The 27,655-nt window shown below is 38.8% G+C and overlaps 1 protein-coding gene across 4 annotated transcripts in view; it reads left to right on the plus strand.

The window, feature by feature from the left end:
• LOC124595585 overlaps positions 1-27,655 on the plus strand; it is a 202,525-nt gene that overhangs the window by 31,333 nt on the left and 143,537 nt on the right. The window contains exon 1 of one of the 4 annotated variants that reach the window (XM_047134378.1): positions 12,976-13,039. The exons of 2 other annotated variants lie outside the window; for them this stretch is intronic. The gene's annotated coding sequence lies outside the window, so the exon portion shown is untranslated. Of the gene's footprint in view, positions 1-12,975; positions 13,040-26,368; positions 26,407-27,655 lie in introns of those variants that run through there. One more of the 4 variants, XM_047134377.1, reaches the window with a different exon arrangement.

Here is a 27,655-nt window from a genome sequence, read left to right on the forward strand (position 1 = left end):
TCCCCAATTCTATTCAATACCTCCTCATTAGTTATGTGATCTACCCATATAATCTTTAGCACTCTTCTGTAGCACCACATTTCGAAACCTTCTATTCTCTTCTTGTCCAAACTATTTAGTGTCCACGTTTCACTTCCATACATGGCTACACTCCATACAAATACTTTCAGAAACGACTTCCTGACACTTAAATCTATACTCGATGTTAACAAACTTCTCTTCTTCAGAAACGCTTTCCTTGCCATTGCCAGTTTACATTTTATATCTTCTCTACTTCGACCATCATCAGTTATTTTGCTCCCCAAATAGAAAAACTCCTTTACTACTTTAAGTGTCTCATTTCCTAATCTAATTCCCTCAGCAGCACCCGACTTAATTCGACTACATTCCATTATCCTCGTTTTGCTTTTGTTGATGTTCATCTTATATTCTCCTTTCAAGTCCTTCGCTGCCTCTGACAGAATTACAATGTCATCGGCGAACCTCAAAGTTTTTATTTCTTCTCCATGGATTTTAATACCTACTCCGAATATTTCTTTTGTTTCCTTTACTGCTTGTTCAATATACAGATTGAATAACATTGGGGAGAGGCTACAACCCTGTCTCACTCTCATCCCAACCACTGCTCCCCTTTCATGCCCCTCGACTCTTATAACTGCCATCTGGTTTCTGTACAAATTGTAAATAGCCTTTCGCTGTATTTTACGCCTGCCACCTTTAGAATTTGAAAGAGAGTATTCCAGTCAACATCGTCAAAAGGTTTCTCTAAGTCTACAAGTGCTATTAACGTAGGTTTAACTTTCCTCAATCTTTCTTCTAAGATACGTCGCAAGGTCAGTATTGCCTCACGTGTTCCAATATTTCTACGGAATCCAAATTGATCTTCCCCGAGGTCGGCTTCTACCAGTTTTTCCATTCGTCTGTAAAGAATTCGCTGTAGTATTTTGCAGCTGTGACTTATTAAACTGATAGTTCGGTAATTTTCACATCTGTCAACACCTGCTTTCTTTGGGATTGGAATTATTATATTCTTCTTGAAGTCTGTGGGTACTTCGCCTGTCTCATACATCGTGCTCACCAGATGGTAGAGTTTTGTCATGACTGGGTCTCCCGAGGCCATCAGTAGTTCTAATGGAATGTTGTCTACTCCCGGGGCCTTGTTTCGACTCAGGTCTTTCAGTGCTCTGTCAAACTCTTCACGCACTATCGTATCTCCCATCTCATCTTCATCTACATTCTCTTCCATCTCTATAATATTGTCCTCAAGTACATCGCCTTTGTATAGACCCTCTATATACTCCTTCCACCTTTCTGCTTTCCCTTCTTTGGTTAGGACTGGGTTTGCATCTGAGATCTTGATATTCATACAAGTGGTTCTCTTATCTCCAGAGGTCTCTTTAATTTTCCTGTAGGCAGTATCTATCTTACCCCTAGTGAGATAAGCCTCTACATCCTTACATTTGTCGTCTAGCCATCCCTGCTTAGCCATTTTGCACTTCCTGTCGATCTCATTTTTGAGACGTTTGTATTCCTTTTTGGCTGCTTCATTTACTGCGATTTTATGTTTCCTCCTTTCATCAATTAAATTCAATATTTCTTCTGATACCCGAGGGTTTTTACTAGCCCTCGTCTTTTTTACCTACTTGATCCTCTGCTACCTTCACTACTTCATCCCTCAGAGCTACCCATTCTTCTTCTACTGTACTTCTTTCCCCCACTGCTGTCAATTGTTCCCTTATGCTCTCCCTGAAACTCTGCAAAAGCTCTGGTTTAGTCAGTTTATCCAGGTCCCATCTCCTTAAATTCCCACCTTTTCGCAGTTTGTTCAATTTTAATCTGCAGATCATAATCAATGGATTGTGGACAGAGTCCTCATCTGCCCCTGGAAATGTCTTACAATTTAAAACCTGGTTCCTAAATCTCTGTCTTACCATTATATAATCTATCTGATACCTTTTAATATCTCCGGGATTCTTCCATGTATACAACCTTCTTTTATGATTCTTGAACCAAGTGTTAGCTATGATTAAGTTATGATCTGTGGAAAATTCCAACAGACGGCTTCTTCTTTCATTTCTTACCCCCAACCCATATTCACCTACTATGTTTCCTTCTCTCCGTTTTCCTACACTCGAATTCCAGTCACCCATGACTATTTAATTTTCGTCTCCCTTCACTATCTGAATAATTTCTTTTATCTCATCATACATTTCATCAATTTCTTCATCATCTGCAGAGCTAGTTGGCATATAAACTTGTACTACTGTAGTAGGCGTGGGCTTCGTGTCTATCTTGGCCACAATAATGCGTTCACTATGCTGTTTGTAGAAGCTTACCCTCACTCCTATTTTTTATTCATTATTAAACCTACTCCTGCATTACCCCTACTTGATTTTGTATTTATAACCCTGTATTCACCTGACCAAAAGTCTTGTTCCTCCTGCCATCGAACTTCACTAATTCCCACTATATCTAACTTTAACCTATCCATTTCCCTTTTTAAATTTTCTAACCTACCTGCTAGATTAAGGGATCTGACATTCCACGCTCCGATCCGTAGAACGCCAGTTTTCTTTCTCCTGATAGCGACACCCTCTTGAGTAGTCCCCGCTCGGAGATCCGAATGGGGGACTATTTTACCTCCGGAATAGTTTACCCAAGAGGACGCCATCATCATTTAACCATACAGTAAAGCTGCATGCCCTCAGGAAAAATTACGGCTGTAGTTTCCCCTTGCTTTCAGCCGTTCGCAGTACCAGCACAGCAAGGCCGTTTTGGTTATTGTTACAAGGCCAGATCAGTCAATCATCCAGACTGTTGCCCCTGCAACTACTGAAAAGGCTGCTGCCCCTCTTCAGGAACCACACGTTTGTCTGTCCTCTGAACAGATACCCCTCCGTTGTGGTTGCACCTACGGTACGGCCATCTGTATCACTGAGGCGCGCAAGCCTCCCCACCAGCGGCAAGGTCCATGGTTCATGGGGGGAGGTGGTTTTCTTTATCACATGCCAAATATACATACTGAACAATACCGAAGATTAGCTGCACCACTTCTCTCACTTCTTTCTCAGCTGTCTTCGTATATATCCCTAGCATAGTGATTGAACAACCGGCTGTTTGTAACATCGGTTTTTTCAGTCGAATGAATTAGCCGAATGATACTAGTCTCTGCGAGCAAGTCAGCTACAGTATATGAATGTTCTTATTCACTCAGCGGGCTTTAGTGGTTTCATTCAGTGCGAGACAACCGACTGAAACAGGTGTTCGTTGGTTTGCGGCCGTTATATGCATGTGTTCACTTAATTACCGTTTTTGAGTGGTTTCATTCAATGCGAGACAACCAACAGAAAATTTTCTGTCGATTTTCCGCCGTTGTATGAGTGTTTTCTCTCAGCCTCCAGATTTGAGTGATTTTATTTATATACTTTTTCAGCTTTTTCGGTTATAATGGTTCAAATGGCTCTGAGCGCTATGGGACTTAACATCTGCGGTCATCAGTCCCCTAGAACTTAGAACTACTTAAACCTAACTAACCTAAGGACATCACACACATCCATGCCCGAGGCAGGATTCGAACCTGCGACCGGAGCGGTCACGCTGTTCCAGACTGAAGCGCCTAGACCGCACGGCCACACCGGCTGGCTTTTTCGGTTATAAATGAACGATCACTAGGACTGACAACTTTTTAGAGACAAATCAAGTATTTTATTCCAAGGACATGTGAATAAAAATTGTATTAACACATTATTATGTCGGTTTCTTGTCTGTATTTTCGGTAAAAATTTTGCGCTTGATTTAAAACTAACTTCCAGATAAGCTAGAGAGTTGAAACTTTCAACATAACTCAGAAAAGAACAACATTGCAACATTAACTCTCTTTCGACACTGATGTGTGGCAGAGGGTACTTTGTTTTTCTGTCTGTCTCTCTATTCGGTACAAAATTTGCAACTGATTTTAAAGCTCACTTTCCGACAAGCTAAAGGCGTGAAACTTTCTACGTAGCTCGGAACTGTACGACAATGTAATATTAACTCGCTTTCTTTTCTGGTGTGTGGCGGACTGTATTGGTGTAGCATTGCTATTTCCCTGTTCTCCTGTTCTAGTCGCAAATGTTTCGCATTGAAGAACGATTGGTACTAAGCTTCCGTGTGAGGTCGACCCTCTCCAACTTTTGAAGTCGGGTTCCTTTTGCGAGATATACGTAGAAGTGAGCAGCATATTGGTTGATTCAGTAGAAGAGGAACCGAAATAAACCTGAAATGCACCACATGTTTCTGCTGTAATCTCATCAAAGTATTAGAAATAAAAAATTTCACTCACACAAGACTAAAAGGCAGAAAATAACTATTTAATTACAAAACTTTTTTGACTTGAAAAGAAGGAATGAATGATTCAGTCAATGTGCACAGTTACAGCGGTGTCGAATGCTTTCATTCGATTGCTTCCACAGACTGCGTTCACTCGAAAAAAGTAAATGAGTAATAGTCCAACAGAAATGTAGAACTACCACCGGTGAATCGATTGTTTTCGTTCGGGTGCTCTCAAGGGCTAGTTTCACTCAAAAGAATGAATGAATAAATCAACCGACACGTAAAACTAAAACCGAATGAGTTGATTATTTCCCAGCAGCCGAATCAATCGATTGTTTACAAAAAATGGTTCAAATGGCTCTGAGCACTATGGGACTTAACATCTGAGGTCCAGTCCCCTAGAACTTAGAACTACTTAAACCCAACTAACCTTAGGACAACACACACATCCATGCCCGAGGCAGGATTCGAACCTGCGACCGTATCGGTCGCGCGGTTCCAGACTGAAGCGCCTAGAACCGCTCGAACACATCGGCCGGCTCGATTGTTTACATTCGGTTGTTCCCGTCACTACGCTTAGCTGCTCGATATTCGACTGAAGCAGTCGAGGTGCTCGGTCGGCCCGGATAAAATTCCCCAAGGGACGGATATGCTTCCAGGGACCCGGGTCCCTTGCTCAAGACTGGCTGCGACACCTGTGGAGGAGGGGATAAGGGTCCGCGGCCATTTTAACGCTGCGATAGCGTACAGATAAACCGAAGAGTTGACGACGGCGCCTGCATCGCCGAGTTCCGACATAAACATTGGCCGGGCCGTCTGCCAACTCGTTACTGACGACAGGGAAACTTCCGCGTTCCGAAACGCAGATAGCCTACCCAGCGGCGGACTCATCGAAGCGGAGAGCCTGCTCACCGCAACCCCGCAGGTAGTACATGCACTTTGGTACTGCTTAAAGGCCACCTAATGTGGACGCGCGCCGCTTCTACATAAGGTTTTCTGAATAAGGTTTCATTCAAATAATGAAATGCAGCACTATGAATATTTGTCTGTGCGATATAAAATATTATTTGCCTTGATAGCAAATTTGTATAGGGCTGATCGGGCAATCTCGTTTGGACCATTGAAATGTACATGGTCGTTCTACATTCGACGAGTTACCCACTGTAACGAGATTTTAATGAAGGAAATCGTTGTCCTGCGCATGTTGTTGGTATTCATAAGTAATCATTCCGTTTCACAATTTGGCGATTTAGCTATTAGCTTGGAAAGGATCTAATTTTCTCAGTTTGTAACGGACCTTCCTGCCACAAATAGTACCTAGTGCAATCATCTTATTTTATACTGTACCTTCCTGCCAGATAGCATACGATACAATTTTTTAAATACCGGTATATTTTCATATACGTGGGGACCATTCTAGGTTTTCTGTATTGTTTTCAAACCTATACTCTTGCTTCTGTATTTTGCATATAGTCGCTTGTCAAGCCAGCATAAGACTTGGAAAACATTCGTTTCACACCTTTATGATAACCGCTTTGTGACAGAAACAAGTTCTAGGATGGTCTTTATTGTGATTTGGCTGGCAATTTGCTCCCCATGCATGTAATAAAAACCTTGAACACTCCTCATCCTCCCTTATCTGTATGCTTCAGATGTCTCGTTTACGAGATTCTGTGCAAAACTTTCGGATTAAGCATATGTAGTAATGTCTTTCACCAAGTGTGTGTTTCTTTTCCTGTAAGTTTTTATATATCTCTGACAGCACAGTCGTGCTGTTAAATTCGCTGACATGCACGCCTTTTGACTTTAAGCTGTTGACTACTTCATGTGTAATGTCATTTTAAATTTTACATTATTTTAATGTGTAGAACGAAGGCACCGTCGAAAACTCCACATAAGGGACGCGTTTTTCTCTTTCTACATACGGATTTCATGTCTGCTTAAGTTGTAATGTCATTTGTCGGTAAAGTCACTTCAAATTCATATTAAATTCATATTTTTAATGAATTATGTTAAAGAATGTTGCATATACAGGTTCTGCTCCTAACTACCACGGTCGTGAAGAATCGTTATTGAGGACGCCGGTATATGTTACTTCCTTCGCACAGATGAGTGCGATGTAAGACGCTTTATGATCACAGTTTTGTTACTATGATGCAAATGAGAGACGTGTGTAAATTTTTATGTATCCATATTTTTTATTTTCATTCTTGTTTCTGCTTGAAGCCGCTGTAACTTTTGATATTCTTTCTACCATATCACTTGAAAATGCCAAAAGGAGGCAAAAATAGCTAATAGCAAAATCGCTGAATGATGAAATACATTGATTATTCCAAAATAAAAACAACCTTACGCAGGAAAAAGACTTCCCCAAGGATCACACAGCGGTTGTATATATACACAAAAATATTGAGATTTCAATGATTTCAAGATGATTTCCTGATCAATCAAAACTGATTATCTTAGTATAATTTTGGAATCAAGATGGATACAATTTAACATTAAAAATTAAGAGCTAGCTCCCAGTAAATTTCACAATGTCAAATCTTATTAAATTTTTCTGTACTCTATAAATTCTTACAGGTCTAAGAAACTCATTGTAAAGAATAAAAACTATATATTCTCTTATCATTAACCTTCAGTCAGCCGTGTGTATTACTTTTTTAGTCGTTTACGGTAAATTTCTAAGCACTAAGGCGATACCAGATGATGCTAGATTCCGTTTACCCAATACATTTGCTCGTCTATACGATATCGAATATCATCCTAATTTTCCTGGAAAGGAACCTTAGAACTTTACAATCGATTGTAAATCTTCTTCTCCTTCCTCCTTGCACACGTTAGGCCTTTGCCGGCTTTTCATTATCGACCTAACGATCTTATACCGTAGGCGGTGGCACTGTAACATGTATTTTGGGATGCTCTTTGAGCTTATTCGTTGTAGATGCTTTCTCCGATTATTTTGGTAGTCCTGTGTATAATGTGTGATGGGATCCATTTTAAATTCCTTCATCGTATCTTCATTCCTTTTTTGATTCCAGTTGGTGTAACCATCTATTCCTCTCAAGAATTTCATCTTATAGGCTTTCAGCCTTTTCGAATCCTTTGCTTTTATTGTCCAGACATCGGTGTCATAGTACAGCACGGACCTTGCTAAGGTGTTACAAAGGTTCGCCTCCCCTATGGTTTCATTACATTATTAATGACACCTGCTGCTTTTGTATCCCTGGTGACTTTATTAGTTATGTCTGTTTCTTCCAGAAAGGATAGTTTACGGCCTAAATATGTGAATGAGGTCACTCCTTCCAGAATTTCATTTTGCTGACAAATCTTTCTTTGCGCTGGGTATTTCCCACGGAAGGTCGCAGTTTTTGTTTGATCGCATATATTTAATAATAATAAAAAATAACTGCTGATAGGAGATAACATTAAGAGTATAAATAGATTTTACTCTTAATAATAAGATATTTAGCAACTTAAGTCACTAATTCTTGCAACACAACGGAATCAACAAGATTATGCAGAAACTATTTTGTTATTCAATCCTAGAATCGAATTTTTATACGATACCTCATTACTTCTGAAAATAAAATGGAGTTTTGTATTTTTAAAACTTAGTATTATCCTTTTTTCATTTATTCCAGGGCTATGACTATTGTCAGTTCCTATACAAATCAAAGAAACTGTTTAAATCGCTAATAGTATTTATTGTAAAATCTCATCGCGAAGTAGATTACCACATCTAGGTTACTGACATGCGAAAGATGTCGATTTTACGGCAACTTATAAGAAACATTGCGAAATCACAGCAGGCACAGTCACAAATTAGTCGCTTGTGAAAAATATTACGTGTGTACCTACTGTGCCTTAACCACTTTTCCTCTAACTATTTGTACATAAAATGTGAGAAATATTACGTTAAATTAATAAGTAGTATCGATTCTCAATGACAGTCATTATTTACTCAATTTTTTAAATGTGATATTACGTACCGCAGGTGAGACATTCGTAAACTGCCATAAAATAACGCTGTATGGCTCTCAATGACGTAAACGTGACCTTCCTTCTGCAAATGGGAGGTTAAAACTGTTGAAATGATTTGTGGATAAAATAGATATATTTCCTATTTTGTAAATCGTGTTTTACTTTTAATTAATGCTTAATATATTTTAGAGTCATTTTATGCATAATAATTACCCGAGGGAGTGATAAATGTTTGTGAGCATAAAAGACACCTTTGGTCTTGTGACCCCTTCTTCAGAGCCATGTTTTCGGTGACATTTCACATACCGTATTCGCATATTTCAAAACATGAAAGAACCTACAAGATAAATACTTATTGTTTGAATAGCTATATAATCATATACCTTCATTACAACCATTACCTTACTCCCACCGATCGTGATTTTCTATTATTTATCCTTGTTTATTCACTACTTTTCCTATGCTACTGAGCTATGTAAAGCTTTTCAGTATGTTTCTTGCCCTACAGTGCCACAGCTTAGCGGACATAGTCAGCCTCGAAACCTACCGGGATACCCCCGATTTTGATCACCCCTTGGAGGTGACTGACTGAACGCGATAGCTTGTTGACTCAGTTTTTATGCATCAACACAGAGACCAAATAAATATAGTTTTACAAGAAAAGTTGTATATTCTCAAATACGTTGCAATGCCTGCTTTAAATCTAATACAGAGTACGAGCGACATTGGCAGGGATATAACGCCGAAAGGTAATACAGCAGTACCGTTTTGTAAAAATTCCCATGAAATGCGACAGATATAAGGGCGAAATTTTTCCGTCAGATGCAATTCCCGTCCTCTCCTCCTGGTAAAAACAGGCCGAGTTTGGTCTTCAGATTGATCAGAATAACAAAATCCTCTTTGTAAGAGATAGAGTGCCGTTACAAAATATTCTTCGTTTCAATAAAAAAATCTTGTTGCATAAGAAATTTACGATTATTAGCCTCATAACACACTCTCCGCGTAGGGTGCTCTTGCGGAAAATGTAGTTTTTATACCCTGTACCGTTTAAGAGCTAACATTACGGATGCCCGATGTTACGTTTATTAGTCTGTCTAGCGATGACCGTACTGTAGTCTGGGGAACGTTCTCTTAATTATTACACCACTATTTTTTAATGTCATTTGTCATCGATAATAACAGTTAGGAATGAAATATAATATGATATTCACACACAAGAAGTAATATATATATATATATATATATATATATATATATATATATATATATATATATATATATATATATTTCGAAGACTTGTATATGATCTGTGTTAAAAGTCTTTAACATTCTTTTGTTTGATATAAAGCAAAATTTGAGACCCTTTAGAAATTTAAAAATAAGTACCTTCTCTATCACTGTATTCACAAATTAACTGAACGTCTGTTACAGGATTATAAATATGCACTGTAACTCTACCTAGTGTAATGTATGTAGAAAGATTAATCCGTAGTCTTACACCACATAAATGAAATACTTTAAATCAATTGCAGTCATTGTGCTTACATGCAGCGGCAGACGAACTACAGAAGAATTAATGTACCCTAAAAACAGCAGGCTTGTTTTTGAAGTTGCGCATTTTCTCCTAAGTAAACTGTTCATTTACAAACACTTTATACAAATAAAGTTGACACTTATTATATTAATAATGAGAATAAATTAACATAAATTAACATAAATAACAGTTATGTGTCCCGGAAGCAGTTTTTATTTATTCATTTTGCAATTACTTCTCTCAGCTAAATGCCTTTGACTCACGCCAAATCTCTGAAGCATTGAGGTCATGAAGCAGTTGGAGGAACTGTCTGAAGGAACTCAGCAGTTCCACTAAGTTCCAGTTTGCAAAACATGTAATGTAACAGACGCATTTACCTAATGGCAGATTCGAAACTGTACGTTAATAATTGTTGATCTCGAAGGATCTTTCCAGAAATCTCTGTATTTTTGACCAGACATTTCGATTCATTTGTCTCTTATGCTGCTTGTTGCTGATGGTAAATATATATATTCACGCTAATTGGAAAGCACATATGACTCTTTTTATTGCTCAGACGGAATTCTAATATTTTCTAAACATGCAGTCTGATGATGTAAGTCGTGGTTTTGCCGACCGTATATGCAGAATTTACAAATACGTTTTACTGATTCGAGAAGTAAATATTTCTTATGTACACATGAGACAAACTAAAGAGAGATTATTAATACGTTCTAACAGTAATAAAGTATACAATGTAATTTAATTCTTTGTGGGAAACGAGAGAAAAAAGAAAATTAATTCCTGTAAATATTCTTTAGCATACGCTACGACTAACATTCGTGACAAGAAAGTATTCTGTGCCAATTGATACTAATTTGGCAAATTACTAATATTTTATAACGCTTAGCTGTTTAATTTAATTGTATCATTTCCAGTACAAGCATTCTTGTTATATTTGGTCCTTTTTCTGGAGCTATGGCTATCCAGATGCAAACCTGTATGTCGTTGTAAACAGCAGGAAAATCCCTACCAAATATTTAACATGAAGAATTTTTCTTTTGTATTTTCTTTGTTTGAAATTATTTGGTCTTAAATTCAATCTCCGAGTATTTGTGGCTCTCAATCAGGGCGCCGGCGCGGCCATAATATTATCGGAATACGGGTTTGAATCGGTCAGTCAAACAATCTACAACACAATGTAACTTGTGTAGAGTTTGTGCTTCAGAAAATTCTTTGCAAGTAAGGGAAAACGTAAAAATGCATGAAATATAATTTCGGAAAAGTACCCGTTCATTGTATGCAAATATGGATGGTACAGGGACGATATTGGCATAACAATATAATTTGTTTGAGGTATAATACATAATCCTGAAAGTAATGGGGAACCAACGAAATTTGATAGTCCTGATTAACTTGGTGTCACTGCTTGAATATTTAATTAAAAAACAGTAATCGTGTTAAGGTTTAAATTTGACTTTGACGGTGCGCAAAATTTCCAGTGCCTAAAACAACGCTAAGACAGAAATTACCTACTAATATCTGCTTCTTAAGAGGTCACAGTAAGAGCAGCAGATGAAATTTCCTCGAAACTTCAGAATTTCTATTCCAAACGAAGAACATGCGGACACCTTAGCAACAAAAGTCAGAAAACCGTCAGAAAACATATGAAACCTCCCCTTAGAAAATTTTAAATGACTGTGCCGATAAACCTCTTACGTTATTTGATTTTCAAACAGCTGAGTAAAACTGAACGTACTCAGACATTTCTCTCTTTACTTATTCTGATCATCACTAAACTGACACACAATATTTTTAGCGCAACGCAATCTGACTTTCAATAATCCCTACAAAAGAATCGCCGTGACTAACAATAACGCATACCTTTCATGAATCACTTACCTCACAAAAATCTTCGTCACTCGAACTACGGCAATACAGCGAGCGCCAGTACTGCCACCTAAATAAAGGATTCTAACTACTGAAGGCACTAACTACTGATAGGCATAGTTAGCAAATGAAAGATTTTGATAGAGAACAAACAATGTATTTACCTTAATAGTGTTCAAAAGTCAGAATATATATATCAGTTCATGACATCCAGTGTTACAAATTTCGTTTTTCTGATGGACACACGCTTAGATCGTCCGCTCTCAAAACTCTGCCATCTCTCTCCCCACATCCACCACTGCTGGCGGCTAACCTCCAACTGCGTAACGCTACGCGCTGTTCACATCCAACTGCCCAACACTACAAAGCGAATATTCCAACAGTGCCAACCAACCACAGACTGCACACAGCAGCCGGCCGGTGTGGCCGTGCGGTTAAAGGCGCTTCAGTCTGGAACCGCGTGACCGCTGCGGTCGCAGGTTCGAATCCTGCCTCGGGCATAGATGTGTGTGATGTCCTTAGGTTAGTTAGGTTTAATTAGTTCTAAGTTCTAGGCGACTGATGACCTCAGAAGTTAAGTCGCATAGTGCTCAGAGCCATTTGAACCATTTTTGAACTGCACACAGCACAGCCAGTGATTTTCATACAGAGCGCTACGTGACGTTACCAACATAAAAACCTAAACAGCCTACTTATACATAAATAATGCTAAAATTGAAAAAATACATGTGTACCGTTAACTAACAAAAATTAAAACATCTGTCAGCTGCTGGACTCTACTCACAGCTGGAGACACATTTCAGAGGAGAGTTTTCGCAGTTCTCTGAGGAGAAGTCGAATGTCTGTATATTTGTGTAAGGCAGCAGCATTTGCTAGCAAGAAAGTACACTTATATATTTATTTAAATTAATTATTTATTTCTTTGGATCTTTACAGCTTCATCACACGTGTAATGAGAAGTCAAATATGGAGTGAATTAGTATTACATGTATTGAATAATAATAATAAACAGAAGAAGAGGAAAAAGATTCCATAATTTGATAAGTATAAATTGTTGGATATATTTTCGAATTACTTGAACATAATTCTGAAGTAATTTTGGCGAATCATGGAAAATCCATACCAAAATGTCTGGACCAGATAAAAATCCATTTCTTTCGTAAGAGCTACCTTTGGTGCACGTAAGGTATTGTTTAGAGTACTACAGGAATTCGCCAGTGTTTAAATTTCTCAATGAAAATTTGAGATTTGTAACTATAAGTTTTCAATTCTTGCAGAAGCGTCTTGGAAACGTGTGACGCAGAACAAACCCCACTCGTCCGATCCGTGACAACTGTGAACGTACGTAATATTTCTAACCCCATACAGACAGTCTTGAAAATTTTTGCTTGTGGATTTTTGGACATCTATGAAAATACTTCTAAGATCAATAATGAAAAACGTGGATTGCGTGCTCCACATAACTAATGCATAAATAGTTCACCTACATGTTATACTAAAACTTTATTTTTCTGCAAATGATTATTTTGCGCTTTTTAACCTTATGTGTGTGTAATTTTTCTCAACGGATAGACAAGTAGACAAGTTTCGTTCTTTGTAGTTTTTTCGTATGATGCTTATTTCGTGAGATATTTGGCCCGGTCACTATAAAATGGTCCACCCTGTATATATATATATATATATATATATATATATATATATAGGGTGGACCATTTTATATACATATACACAGGGTGAACCATTTTATAGTGACCGGGCCAAATATCTCACGAAATAAGCATCATACGAAAAAACTACAAAGAACGAAACTTATCTAGCTTGAAGGGGGAAACCAGATGGCGTTATGGTTGGCCCGCTAGATGGCGCTGCCATAGGAAGCTCCATTTTTATTACATATTCGTGTAGTACGTAAAGAAATATGAATGTTTTGGTTGGACCACTTTTTTCGGTTTGTGATACATGGCGCTGTGATAGTCACAAACGTATAAGTACGTGGTATCACGTAACATTCCGCCAGTGCGGACGGTATTTGCTTCGTGATACATTACCCGTGTTAAAATGGACCGTTTACCAATTGCGGGAAAGGTCGATATCTTGTTGATGTATGGCTATTGTGATCAAAATGCCCAACGGGCGTGTGGTATGTATGCTGCTCGGTATTCTAGACATCATCCAAGTGTACGGACCGTTCGCCGGATAGTTACGTTATTTAAGGAAACAGGAAGTGTTCAGCCACATTTAAAACGTCAAACACGACCTGCAACAAATGATGATGCCCGATTAGGTGTTTTAGGTGCTGTCGCGGCTAATCCACACATCAGTGGCAGACAAATTGCGCGAGAATCGGGAATCTCAAAAACGTCGGTGTTGAGAATGCTACATCAACGTCGACTGCACCCGTACCATATTTCTGTGCACCAGGAATTGCATGGCGACGACTTTGAACGTCGTGTACAGTTCCGCTACTTAGCACAAGAGAAATTACCGGACGATGACAGTTTCTTTGCACGCGCTCTATTTAGCGACGAAGCGTCATTCACCAACAGCGGTAACGTAAACGGGCATGATATGCACTATTGGGTAACGGAATATCCACGATGGCTGCGACAAGTGGAACATCAGCTACCTTGGCGGGTTAATGTATGGTGCGGCATTATGGGAGGAAGGATAATTGGCCTTCATTTTATCGATGGCAATCTAAATGGTGCAACGTATGCTGATTTCCTGCGTAATGTTCTACCGATGTTATTACAAGATGTTTCACTGCATGACAGAATGGCGATGTACATCCAACATGATGGATGTCCGGCACATAGCTCGCGTGCGGTTGAAGCGGTATTGAATAGCATATTTCATGACAGGTGGATTGGTCGTCGAAGCACCATACCATGGCCCGCACGTTTACCGGATCTGACGTCCACGGATTTCTTTCTGTGGGGAAAGTTGAAGGATATTTGCTATCGTGATCCACCGACACCGCCTAACAACATGGTTCAAATGGCTCTGAGCACTATGGGACTTAACAGCTGTGGTCATCAGTCCCCTAGAACTTAGGACTACTTAAACCTAGCTAACCTTAGGACATCACACACATCCATGCCCGAGGCAGGATTCGAACCTGCGACCGTAGCAGTCGCGCAGTTCCGGACTGCGCGCCTAGAACCGCGAGACCACCGCGGCCGGCTGACAACATGCATCAGCGCATTGTCAATCATGCGCGAACATTACGGAAAGCGAACTACTCGCTTTTGAGAGAAATGTCGTTACACGTATTGCCAAATGCATTGAGGTTGACGGGCATCATTTTGAGCATTTATTGCATTAATGTGGTATTTACAGGTAATCACGCTGTAACAGCATGCGTTCTCAGAAATAAGTTCACAAAGGTACATGTATCATATTGGAACAACCGAAATAAAATGTTCAAACATACCTACGTTCTGTATTTAAATTTAAAAAACCAACCTGTTACCAACTGTTCGTCTAAAATTGTGAGCCATATGTTTGTGACTATTACAACACCATCTATCACAAAGCGAAAAAAGTGGTCCAGCTAAAACATTTATATTTCTTTGCGTATTACACGAACATGTAATAAAAATGGGGGTTCCTATTTTTAAAAAAACGCAGTTGATATCCGTTTGACCTATGGCAGCGCCATCTAACGGGCCAACCATAGCGGCCATCTGGTTTCCCCCTTAAAGCTAGACAAGTTTCGTCCTTTGTAGTTCTTTCGTTTGATGCTTATTTCGTGAGATATTTGGCCCGGTCACGATCAATGGACCACCCTTATATACAGGGTGTTACAAAAAGGTACGGCCAAACTTTCAGGAAACATTCCTCACACACAAATAAAGAAAAGATGTTAGTTTCTTCCACCTACGCTCAGTGGAGCACGTTATCATGATTTCATGCGGGATACTCTACCTGTGCTGCTAGAACATGTGCCTTTACAAGTACGACACAACATGTGGTTCATGCACGATGGAGCTCCTGCACATTTCAGTCGAAATGTTCGTACGCTTCTCAACAACAGATTCGGTGACCGATGGATTGGTAGAGGCGGACCAATTCCATGGCCTCCACGCTCTCCTGACCTCAACCCCCTTGACTTTCATTTATGGGGGCATTTGAAAGCTCTTGTCTACGCAACCCCGGTACCAAATGTACAGACTCTTCGTGCTCGTATTGTGGACGGCTGTGATACAATACGCCATTCTCCAGGGCTGCATCAGCGCATCAGGGATTCCATACGACGGAGGGTGGATGCATGTATCCTCGCCAACGGAGGACATTTTGAACATTTCCTGTAACAAAGTGTTTGAAGTCACGCTGGTACGTTCTGTTGCTGTGTGTTTCCATTCCATGATTACTGTGATTTGAAGAGAAGTAATAAAATGAGCTCTAACATGGAAAGTAAGCGTTTCCGGACACATGTCCACATAACATATTTTCTTTCTTTGTGTGCGATGAATGTTTCCTGAAAGTTTGGCCGTACCTTTTTGTAACACCCTGTATATATCCATCGGCTTCCCCTGTGTACGGATATGTCACACATATTGTATGTCACACATACTGCACAAATTTCTTCCTCCCCCTCTGTCTACCCATCGTCTCTTACCGCTCTGCTCAATCGTGCCGTCCTCTCACGTATCGCCTGGAACCCATTATGATGCTGCCTACACAACACATTGATCCTGCAGGGCATCCAGCATGTCAGGTGTAACCAACCTTTCTCACCCCCCCCCCCCCCCACCCACAGACTGACAAGAGAGCGATTTAACACTGCAGTGTCATACAGTTCTGAACTATATTTAAAATTTCATGTGGCTAGCCCATTAGGGAGCTAGTTTAAAACCAATTGCAAAATTTTTACAGTCAAACAGACAAGAAGGTACCCTAATAAAACACATTAATAAAATAGATTACTGTGAAAGTTGAAGGTTCATCAGCTTATTAAATAATAGCTTAGTAGTGTTTGGTGAATTGAATCCATTTTCCCCATCAGGCTTCTCATTTATTTTGAATTAGAGAAAACTTATGTCGGACATATCACTTATCATGTTACCAGCGGAAGAATATGGATACCTAACAGATTCCACTAACGGCTCCAGTAAAAGGGTTCATGTTCTCTGCCTCACGTATCCACGTGGATCCTGCTTGTTATTTATTCAAATTTTATTAGATTGTTGCTTCAATCCATCTCTTAGTTATAATTTCCATCGTCCATCTGCCGTCCGTTCGCCTCCCTACATGCACAGCCTTCTCGCATCCACTTAATTTCCCTTACGGCCATAATTACTCCTTATACACCTTTATATTCCGTGATTCAGTGTGTTTGTTTGTAAAAAAACTTTTTCTAGTACCACTAAAGATTTTCTCTATGTGTATCTTTAGCACGACTCGTTTCGGGAAATGCTTTCCATTTTCAAGAGCGTTTTTGTGTGCTACGCCATTTATTCGTCATGTTTTCGATGCAAGAGGTGCTGCACTGCTCTGTTATCTTTGCTGGTAAATACCATGATCTTTGATCTATGTGGGTTTCTTCATAAGTGGACGACTCCGGAAGTAGAAATTTTTCCCAAATTCACCGTTAACTGTATGTAAAGATCGACCATTTATTACAAAATTACGCAGGCAACACAGCAATGGGGCATCTCACACATCACGAATAAATGGCATAATAAACGAAAAATCACTTGAACATGGGAGTCATTTCTCTAAATGTGTCGTGCAAAAGCTAAAAAAAACATAATCGTGACTTTTAGCAGAAAAAATTATTTTATAAAGAAACCCACTGGTTTTTCAATCGCAGACGTTCACCAATTATTTCCAACGGATAAAATCGAATTCACTGCTACATTTTTTTCGTTTTCTGGCCTATCTAGTAATTCCCAACTTACGTAGCACCATTGCATGCTGAACAACCATCTGGTTTCTAACGTTTTTCACTCTGGAACTCTGTGGCCCCCTATTATGAGTCGAAAGTAGTAATACACGTTGATAGTAAATTTTCCGTTTCAGAAATGTCGCGAGCTTACTTTTGAAAACCTTTTGCATTCTACCAAAACCACTTCAGATAGACCTATTTTTTAATATTCTCTTTCTATTTGTTGTCTTAATGTGCCATAAATACAAACTCACCATCAACTCGTTCTGTCAGTTCACGTCAATTTGTACCCTTTTAAGCTAAGGTGCACCTATATTGTCGGGAGTTTTCATTATGTCCTGCTGTTGCCAATTCGTTATCCTTGGTCGCAGCCAATCAGGTGATAGCATACGGTAGCCAACGAGAATCACTCCGTTAAGTTCTTCCATTAGTTGCTGAAACCTACCTGCACTTCCACCTTTTTAGCTATGAATTTACAACTTTATTCCTTGCATATGTTATTTACGCTTTAATTATGTTGTTGTCTTGAAACCGAATACAGCCTCCTCCAGATGAGCAGTCACGGAAGCAGCAAACATATGACTATCAGAGATGGACTGATTATTACTACTGTACATATCCTATTCCATTCATGATTAACCTGAACGTAAAATAGAAGAGGCAGTTCTTTGTATCAGAGGCACTTTGAATTTTCTGTATTTTCCTTATTACGTCATTCATGGTGTACTTTATTGTTTCTTCTTATTTCCATAGCTGCCGCTGCAATAATACCGATGTAATGAATGAAAAATACCACCTGGATCACTATTTTTGTATTAGTAAAGACCGGTTTCGATGTGACTAGCAGATCATCTTCAGATCTAAATTGAGAAAAGGAAAAATAAGGGATACACCAGTGTAACACTATAAATGCCACCGACAATGGTACTACAAATAACATTAAAACGTGAAGAAATTGTTCATATCTAGTGCTGAAAGGTGCAGTTTGTTAGTAGCGGCGTGAACGTAACATGAAACTACGTTCCGTACAACAAATACAGTCATACAAAAAACTGGTGTAGCAATTGAACAGGAGTCACTAAACAGGACAGAACGCTCCAAATTTTTGGTGAACATATTAATGTAAACTCGAACCGGAAAAAGCATATTGATGACCTGCTGAAACAATTAAGTTTAGCTACCTTTCCTATTCGTAAAATTGCAAGGCTTTGAAATAAGTGAATGAAGCTCCTAACAAAATGCAGGAGAGGTAATAAAGCAAGTTTTAAATCTAAACTAAAATCTTTTCTTGAACTCAACTCCCTCTATTCCATTGCTGAATTAGTAGTTTCTAAAAAAATGTTACACTAGTAGGACTGAACGATAATAAGTTAAGAACGTTATATCTGGGCCTGGGCTGCGGAGTTTTTGAATGGCCATCATGTACCCATTCACGGAACTTAATAATACAGTATAATATCTCGTTAGCTTGCCGGCCGCGGTGGTCTAGCGGTTCTAGGCACTCAGTCCGGAACCGCGCGACTACTACGGTCGCAGGTTCGAATCCTGCCTCGGGCATGGATGTGTGTGATGTCCTTAGGTTAGTTAGGTTTAAGTAGTTCTAAGTTATAGGGGACTGATGACTACAGATGTTAAGTCCCATAGTGCTCAGAGCCATTTGAACCATTTTTGTAAATTGTGGAAGCAGAAGGAAAGGCTTGGGGGGCTTGAAACAATTAATGCAATAGCTGAGTAAGTTTTTACCACAGTTGTGTTGCATCGAATAACCACTATCAAACTACCAGTGCTAAATCCACTTCTATCATCTTTGTGCAGCAAGCAACTACACGATTAAGGATAGGACCGTAGTTAATGGAACGACAGTAACAAAGAGATTTAGTATAGATAACTTTGCTGAAAGGTGTCGAACGGTCACTTAAATCTACATATGCACTCCTCAAATCACAATTAAGAGCACAAGGCACTATTCATTTTGCTATATTTATTAAGGCTGAGTCCATGACTATGCTACACTTTATTTCAAACTATATAAAATTTTAGTTCGTAAACATAGCTCTCTGGGATACAAGAACGTGACAATTTCTCGTTGAATTGGATTTCTCGTTGAATTTCAACATTTTTATAGAAACTTAATTCTTACAAAGAAATGTTATATCAGTATCTGTAGTTGCGTCCCTATTTTGCTGTGTATGTACGCAGCGTTACAGTAAAAGAAGCACATGTTTGTGAGAAATGTGATACTTATTAAACGTCGTAACAGTACTGATTTCTTGAGATCTATGCTGACGAATGAAAATCCAAGTCTCTGACTTGCAGATGAAGCTCAAGCTTCGATGTGCGACGTGACGTAAGTAAATATGCAAATTTTAGTGCCTATTACAGAGTAATTTTTTGAATTCGCGTGGTAATATTTCATAAATTTCTGTGATATAGTTAGGTGAAGCATTTATCGAGACACTTGGACTCGCATTCTCGAAGACGGCGATTCAAACTGTGGACCTGTCATTTGATTTAGGCTTTGCGTGGTTTCCACAAACTGCTTATGGTGAAATGCCAGGACCGTTTCGTTAACAATGACACGGGCGAGTTCTTTTCACATTCATAGGCTATCTGTTCCGAGCTTGTGTATCGTCAATAAAGTCCTTCTGGAAGACCGAACGTTATGCTCAGTCCTTATTACTGTTTTCAGTTCAGTTCTCGCATGAAACGTAGGATGATGTCTTTTTGCCAGCTGATATTAATTTCATCTTCACGGTCTATAGTGTGTGACGCGTAGGGGAGTGAAGAATATTTGTGAATTTTGCTTTGAAAATGAGCTCTGACAAGATAGTAAGGTATATTTATTCAATTGCATACCAATTCAAAAAATTCGGTGTTTCTGCTGCATTTCTTCCAATCACATTAGACTCTACGCGTCTGCATTGTCCTTACTTGCGCGTGGACGAAGTGCGATGGAGGGACATTGGTACCTTGGAGGGAAATCCCAACAGCACACAGGCAACCAGCTGCTTACATGTTCGTCTGTCCGCTATTCACAGACTGTGCTAATGGTTTCTAACCACGCGTTTGATTTGCAGGAGGTTTATCCAACGACTGCCAAAGCCTGCGACGCACATCGATGACAAATATTTGCTGTTCGGCGTTATACCCATTCCTATTACGATGTACTGTTGGTGCACCGACGATAAACGTGGTTCGCACTTCCCGATACGCGTAGGCACACTTCGCAATATAACGCTGACTCGCCCATTTTGCCTCTTTGGCAGTTAAACCTCTAGAAATTAAATGATACGTCATTACTCATTACCACAATCATACATCCTCACTCGATAAAACATATGTATTGCTGCAAAACAATGGCCGGGGTGAAAATTTATTAACGAACACGAGAATTACGGAGACAAGATACTGCAGATAAGCAGGCAGCACCAATACACGGTCATGAACCGCGGGTAAAAAGGCATGACACATATTCGAAAAAACACAATTTTGATAGCTAAACAACAAACTATGTATGTGACGACAATATTAATTTCGTATGACTCAATGGCCCGATCAAGACCGTCAGCTAGACGCCACTTCAACAACTATCGTGTACGTAACCCAACCAGGGAAAGGTGACCCACAGTTTAGCGTGGCACACGAATCAATTTTCGTACCTGGCGACTTTTCACTTCATTGAGAGGCCGAAGCTAGGTTAAAGGCAGAATAAAAGTTTCCACAGTTAGGCCAGGTTTCCAGGCAAGCGCTTAGAGATTATACCACTAGGACCGACATACCAACATCTATAGTCCGTAAACCATTCTGAAGTGCACGGCAGAGAATACTTTCCATCTTGCCAGTTATTACGGCTTCTTTCCGTTACATTCAGTCACATGATGATACAGTGTGTCAAAAGCCACTGAGTTATAAGTTTCTTCGTCAGTATTTTATCCTTCTCAGCAACTGTAGTTGTATATATCAAAATAATGAGCAACCATCTGTACCTGTCATATTATTTGCGAGTGTCAACAGTAAGATGCATACAACAAAATGCTGTGGTCATGTGGTTCATAGTGCCTGTACAAAAATGATAAAAAGAAGCCAAACAACAAGTGCAGATATCATGCCAGAACTGGTTAAAATTGTTTCAGTAGTACATTTATTTACCAGTTTTTCTGTGCCCTTAATCTAACCTAAGATAAAAATGGTAGTAGGAATCTGGTTACAGACAGTCACACACTTTAGCAATAATATTACTTCATATAAAGGTTCTGCAAGATAAGGGAGTGAGGAAACATAGTAATCAGAATATTTAGTTTATTTCGAAGTTTATGTCTTACAAAATACACAAACGTACACGAAAATGTACGATGTACAATTTACTATGTAGTTAGTAATTACACTTGCATTTTTAGTTTTATCTTGTAACACATCATACCTACTAAAATTTATTATGTTAACTTTTTTATTTTAATCATTTTATTTACTTTATGACAGAGTAATCTTTTGTATATCGTATAATTGTACTGGTCACTGATGTGAATACGCTGACTTGTGCACATGTCACACGAAGCCTCGCCCAGTGCATTCTCTTTGTGTTTACTCAGAATTCAGGGAGTCCATTTTCAAAGAACCAACTAACAATTCCTTGAGAAACTTCATTAACAGCTTATTCCGTTGCTTTATCTCAAAAGGGAATTTATAAAATTACAATATCGTCTGCAAAAAACGCCACTTACGCTTTTTGAACGTTAGTTAGAAGGTCATTCACGTACACAGTGAACAGAACTAGACCCAAAATTGAACACTGTGGTACGCCATTCGTCATTTCTCCCCAATCACAACAATTTTCTCTTACTCCAAAATCGTTTGAATAATCCAGCTTAACTTTTTTATTACCTTTGTTAGGTGCTATTCAAACCAGTTGTTTGTAAAGCCTTTAATTTCGTTAAAGGATTCTCTATGAAGTATGGTGTCCTTAGCTGGATTCCAAGAAATAAGAAAAAAATATTATAGTAGGGTGGTGGATGACATTAGAAAACATAAAGGAGCATCATGAAACTGTATCTTTTTAGGTGACAATGTGTGGAGAAACCCAAGATCTTTATACAGCAACCATTGTCATTTTCATCGACCACATGGTATCCAGTGCCGGATAATGATCTTGTCTAGAATTTTCTGTGCATTATGGTCTTCATCTGTACGCATTTGTGTCGCTCCTGTATGTTCTCTAATGTCATCTACTACATTACATTAGGCTGCATCTTGATCCTTAATGTTAGAATCTTGTAAAAGAACTTGTTTAGTCCATGTGCCACTTGTTCACCCGGTTGCATTATCGGCCGTCTCCATCGTTTTCTCTATCGTGATCACAATTAAGTCTTACACTCCGGTCTGTTTCCTGATTCATTTGTTTCCCAATCTCCCCCAATAATTTCCAACATTACCCTCTCCATTGTTCGCTGATTATCCCCCAATTTTTAATGATTTTCGCATTTGAAGTTCCTGTCTCACTGCTGTGAGTCAAAACTTTAATGCTCACTAGTGTAGATCAAAAGAACTGGAAGCTTCGTATTATTTTGCACACAAAGAGCACTCTAGATCATTTTCGATCTTCTTTTAATTTCTTTTTCTGTTCACCCAGTCTTCATCTTCAAATGTTCTGAAGATAGAAAGTTGTTCGCTGCTTCCAAAACTTCATTTTCTTTTGGATATGTTTATTGTACATCAGTTTAGTCTTATTGCAATTGATTTTGAAGCATTTATTCGAGCTTACTTTAATATGTCCTTACATTTGTTGTTAAAGTTTATGTGTACCACACTATTGGTAAACAGCACTACATAATCAACAAAAGAAAACCAGTTCAATGATGTTGCATTAATACCTATTCTTTCTCCGTTCCATCAGTTTCAGTATCTGTGAAAGTCTTCTAGGACTGCTAAGAACAGTTTTAATGATATGGAATATCCTTGCTGTCTCCTCAACCAGTTCTGAATTGGAGGCTTTAACCTTTGTGTAAGTTTTCTTCGGTATTCTAACAGAGACTAAATCATTGCTTTAATTCACAAGGGTTGTTGAAACTGAGTCGAAAGCGTTCTCAAATTCTACGAATCCGACATAAAGCAGAAACACTCACTGCAATATTCTATAGTTTCATTGTTGACTTGCATATGGCATGTGTGCTCTAACCCCTTCTAAATGTAGCTTGTTTCTGATTAATGTCTTCATATTCTCGATCGTAATTTTAGTGAATATGACGTATCTCTTGTTGACTTTCATATGGGGGTCTTCAACCGACGTTTGTTTAATGATTTTTTTCTTATTTCGTGCACCCTTAGCTGGCATTTTCGAAAACTCACCCTCCATTGGTCGGTACCAGCAGAGGAGGCTGAAACTTTGACAGTTCGAGCGATTCGTGCTGGCGAAATGTCAGAGAAAACATTAGATAAACATGACCCAAGATCCCCAAATGCAAGCCATCAGGCAGTACATCAGCAACTGACCACGGAAGCATCAGCATTCTTGTGAATATCTTGCCCAATACAGTGATCACTTCTACGGTTTTTTATCTTAATCTGTTCCTCTTCCTGTGAAACGTTTCGAGTTTTGGAAAACAGTCTCCTTTCGCGAAGATTATGAGAAGAATTTGTATAGCGTTTCCAGCTGTTTAATCATTTCTTTTAAAGTACGACTATTCCTCGACGATTTCCCTTTGTTCATATCTCGAAGGAATTTATAAATCTCGTCTGGCATTGCTTCTGGATCAGTGGTTCCTATCTGGGGGTAGTTACCGCCTGATGGTAAAACGAAATTTTGTAAGGGTCAAAACAAGGGGCTTCAATTGTGTTCCGTTACTATTATCGTTATTTCGTTACACTGTAACACTGGTTACATAAGTTACCAATAATTATACTTTTTTCACATAAATGGTGCGTGGAACACTGTTGTGGAGGTTAGAGATTATGAAATGAAAGTGTGGACAATACTTTGCTCACATACTTTGTACTTTGTATCATGCATCTATGACAGTAAAACTGTGACATATACACCACATATGCTTAAATAACTCACGACAATGCGTTCTCAAATTTGTAGGTAGTTCCATAAATATTATTGCGTTACTCATGTCACTGCTATACGTCCTGTTGTGCACATTATTATTATTATTATTATTATTATTATTATTATTATTAGCAGTGGTTAGATGCAAACTGTTGGCAGGCTGAAGTCTTCCAGCTGCTGAAACTCAGAACTAAAGTGTCAAGCAACCGAGTGATTTACAAATAATAAGTTCGTACGAGCCGATGCGTGCAAATAATTCGCATTCTATCCTGATTAGTCACTGATAGGTAACATGGTAATGGGTGAATAAGTAAATGCAAGTATTCATGAGTAAAAGGTACCATATTTTGAATAGCAGTCACAAATATTAGTCTCACTGTAGGAATCCATATTATTCTGTACAATATGCTTAACTGTGAAATATATAAAAAACCAATATTGTCTTTGACAGCTTTAATTTTATATTTTAAAATTTCTTAATTTTATAAAACTTCTTTGGTGGTATGTGTCTTTAGTACACACATGAATATCACTCTGACTTTGTGCTCTATTAAGAGTCAGAGCAAAGGCTACTTTTATTGGACATTATTCTCTTTCATTTTCTCACAGTACACAACGCTTGCTCAAGAAATGTGAACAACTTAGACACAACAGTAAAATCAGATTATCAATAGATGGCGCCTTCTAAATTCCTTACATCGACGTGTATGACTGAACTCTCGTGATAGACTGCGCTTGGGTCAATAATCTGGACAACTGTAACACTTTTTGTCCATGTTAGTTAAACAGATTGTCAAGAGATGGCATCGTCTACATTGTTTTCATAAAAATGTTTTCAAAATAAAGTTTTTTAACGAAAAATGTAACTGTATTTGTGTATTTTTCGTCATTAGTAGTGAATGAAATCTTGAAAATGAAGTTTCAATCATTAATTTTAGTTTATACGGGAGATATGGCGCACCAAGAAAAAAAATCACCATTGAGAAATAAAATATCTGACAGCGAATAAAATTTGATTTTAAATGAGGGAGCAGGGAGTTTTTTGAATAAGTATCGCTAGGGAGAGGAGGGGCAGAGAGGAAGCAAGATCTGTAACAAGTGTCTACCCTTTTATCGGAGAAGAAACTATTGGTTGCCCTTGCGATGTACTTAGAATTGCTTCAACATTCTAAAAAATGTTTTTAAAAATTTGCAGCACCAACTGCCTCGTTAGTTTGTGGTTTAGTAAAAATTTTAAAAAGTCTAATACCATCTATCTCTCATCAATTGAAAATGAAGTTTGTAAATAAACTTATGTTTACTTCTAAAGTTGCACTCTAATGTTACTGATGGTTGGGGAAAGACGGGATAGGTACTAGCTATTATCTGCCTTCACTCAGGGGTAATGGCATCAGGAAAATTGGGAACCACTGTAGATTCCCATTATCAGGTAATGGTGGATGTTCAGTAGCGGATGATGAGGAACACACAGAGACCAGTGTGCTGTCTGTCCACTTTATTAACAGTCGTCACGGCCTGTGCAAACCAGATATTTCTCTGCCAGTGGTAATCACTGTGTAACAAGAATGCTAGTCAGCAAGAGGAGGAGCGGATAAGAGGAGAAAGGGAAGTCACGTCCTCATCCGGAGCAAAGTGTCGACAAGGCACGGAGGAAACGGAACGGGAAGCTTGTAGGCGGCGGCGGAAAGCGACTTCCTCGCCAGGGGGCAACCTTGTGGCTGAGTCTCAGTGCACCCCAGAGCTGCAGCCAGCCACCAGCCGCCAGCGGCGCAGGTACGAAGCGAGTCCTGGCACAGTCGCCACTTAACCAACTGCAGTATTGCTATGGCGGTCTGCCAGTCTCTGGTATCTACTTCTCTCAATAAGCAATAGTATGCAATCGTTGCCTATTGCTTTCTGTACTCCTGACGGGTCTTAGGCAGCACTGGGTGTGGATCTGAGAGGAGCGTGTTTCAAACCCCTAATTTAGGTAGTTTTTGTAAAATGCTAAAGCTAAAACTGGTTACATACTTTACACTTGTCCAGTCCTAGCTTGCATTCCAGGTTAATGAGATGTGAATACGCTATACTTGAATGTACCTCCTTTTTTTGGGTTTCTGGTTTCTTATTAGGACCAGATTATCGTCATCTACACTCCAGGTAGCAACTATACTGTGGTACAGTACCTATCCTTTCTTAGTCTGCTCCTATTTCTTTAACCTATTACTTTTCTATATTTTATTTTGACAACTAGCCTGTAATTACTCAAGTCCAAAATGTATCCGTTCCAGCTTCTTTGATTATGGTGCATTCTATTTATTGGGTCTTAAATGATAAGTTATTTTTCCAGCATCATTACTTCTCACTCTTATCAGAGCAGAACCATTGTTTAATTAATTTACTAAGTATGACTGTTTACATATGTGACTCTCTTGCCACTTGCTTTGCTCTGTATATATTATTGGAAGCCATTATTTTAAAAACTGGAGACACATTTGTGAAGATAAGGTATCTACATTTAGGAATTATTATTCTGCTTTACGAGAATTGCTTCACATATCGATTTTTCTTTCTCCATATAATCTAAAACCTGGAAATCTTTCAGTCATATTCGATAATGATATTTCAAGCTAAATAGTTAAAATAAGTCTCTGATTTTGTTATTTATTGACAATTATTTTTATACTTAAATGTCTCACGTCTCTTGTAGTGGCCATTTCTTTGAAACAACTGCAATTTAAAATGTCTCGTTGAAATTCTGTGTCTAGTTATGGCCATGCTATTTGTTGGCAAAATATCTGCAGGCAGTCGTCTATGCATGAACACATCGTCTCACTGGACATAAATCTTAAAGCAGTAAGTCACATTAGATGTCCCGATGTACCATCTTCTGCACAACAGTCCACAAGATTTTGTTCTTAGAATTATAATTTTGTTAATCTCTATCAGGACTTCTACATCGTGAAAAAATCCATTAGTCGCTCATAATCGCCTAACAATCTTTTCGATATCACACACAAATGTTTATTACAAATTCTGGTTT

The sequence above is a fragment of the Schistocerca americana genome, chromosome 2 (genome assembly GCF_021461395.2).
Source record: "Schistocerca americana isolate TAMUIC-IGC-003095 chromosome 2, iqSchAmer2.1, whole genome shotgun sequence".
NCBI lineage: Eukaryota > Metazoa > Arthropoda > Insecta > Orthoptera > Acrididae > Schistocerca > Schistocerca americana.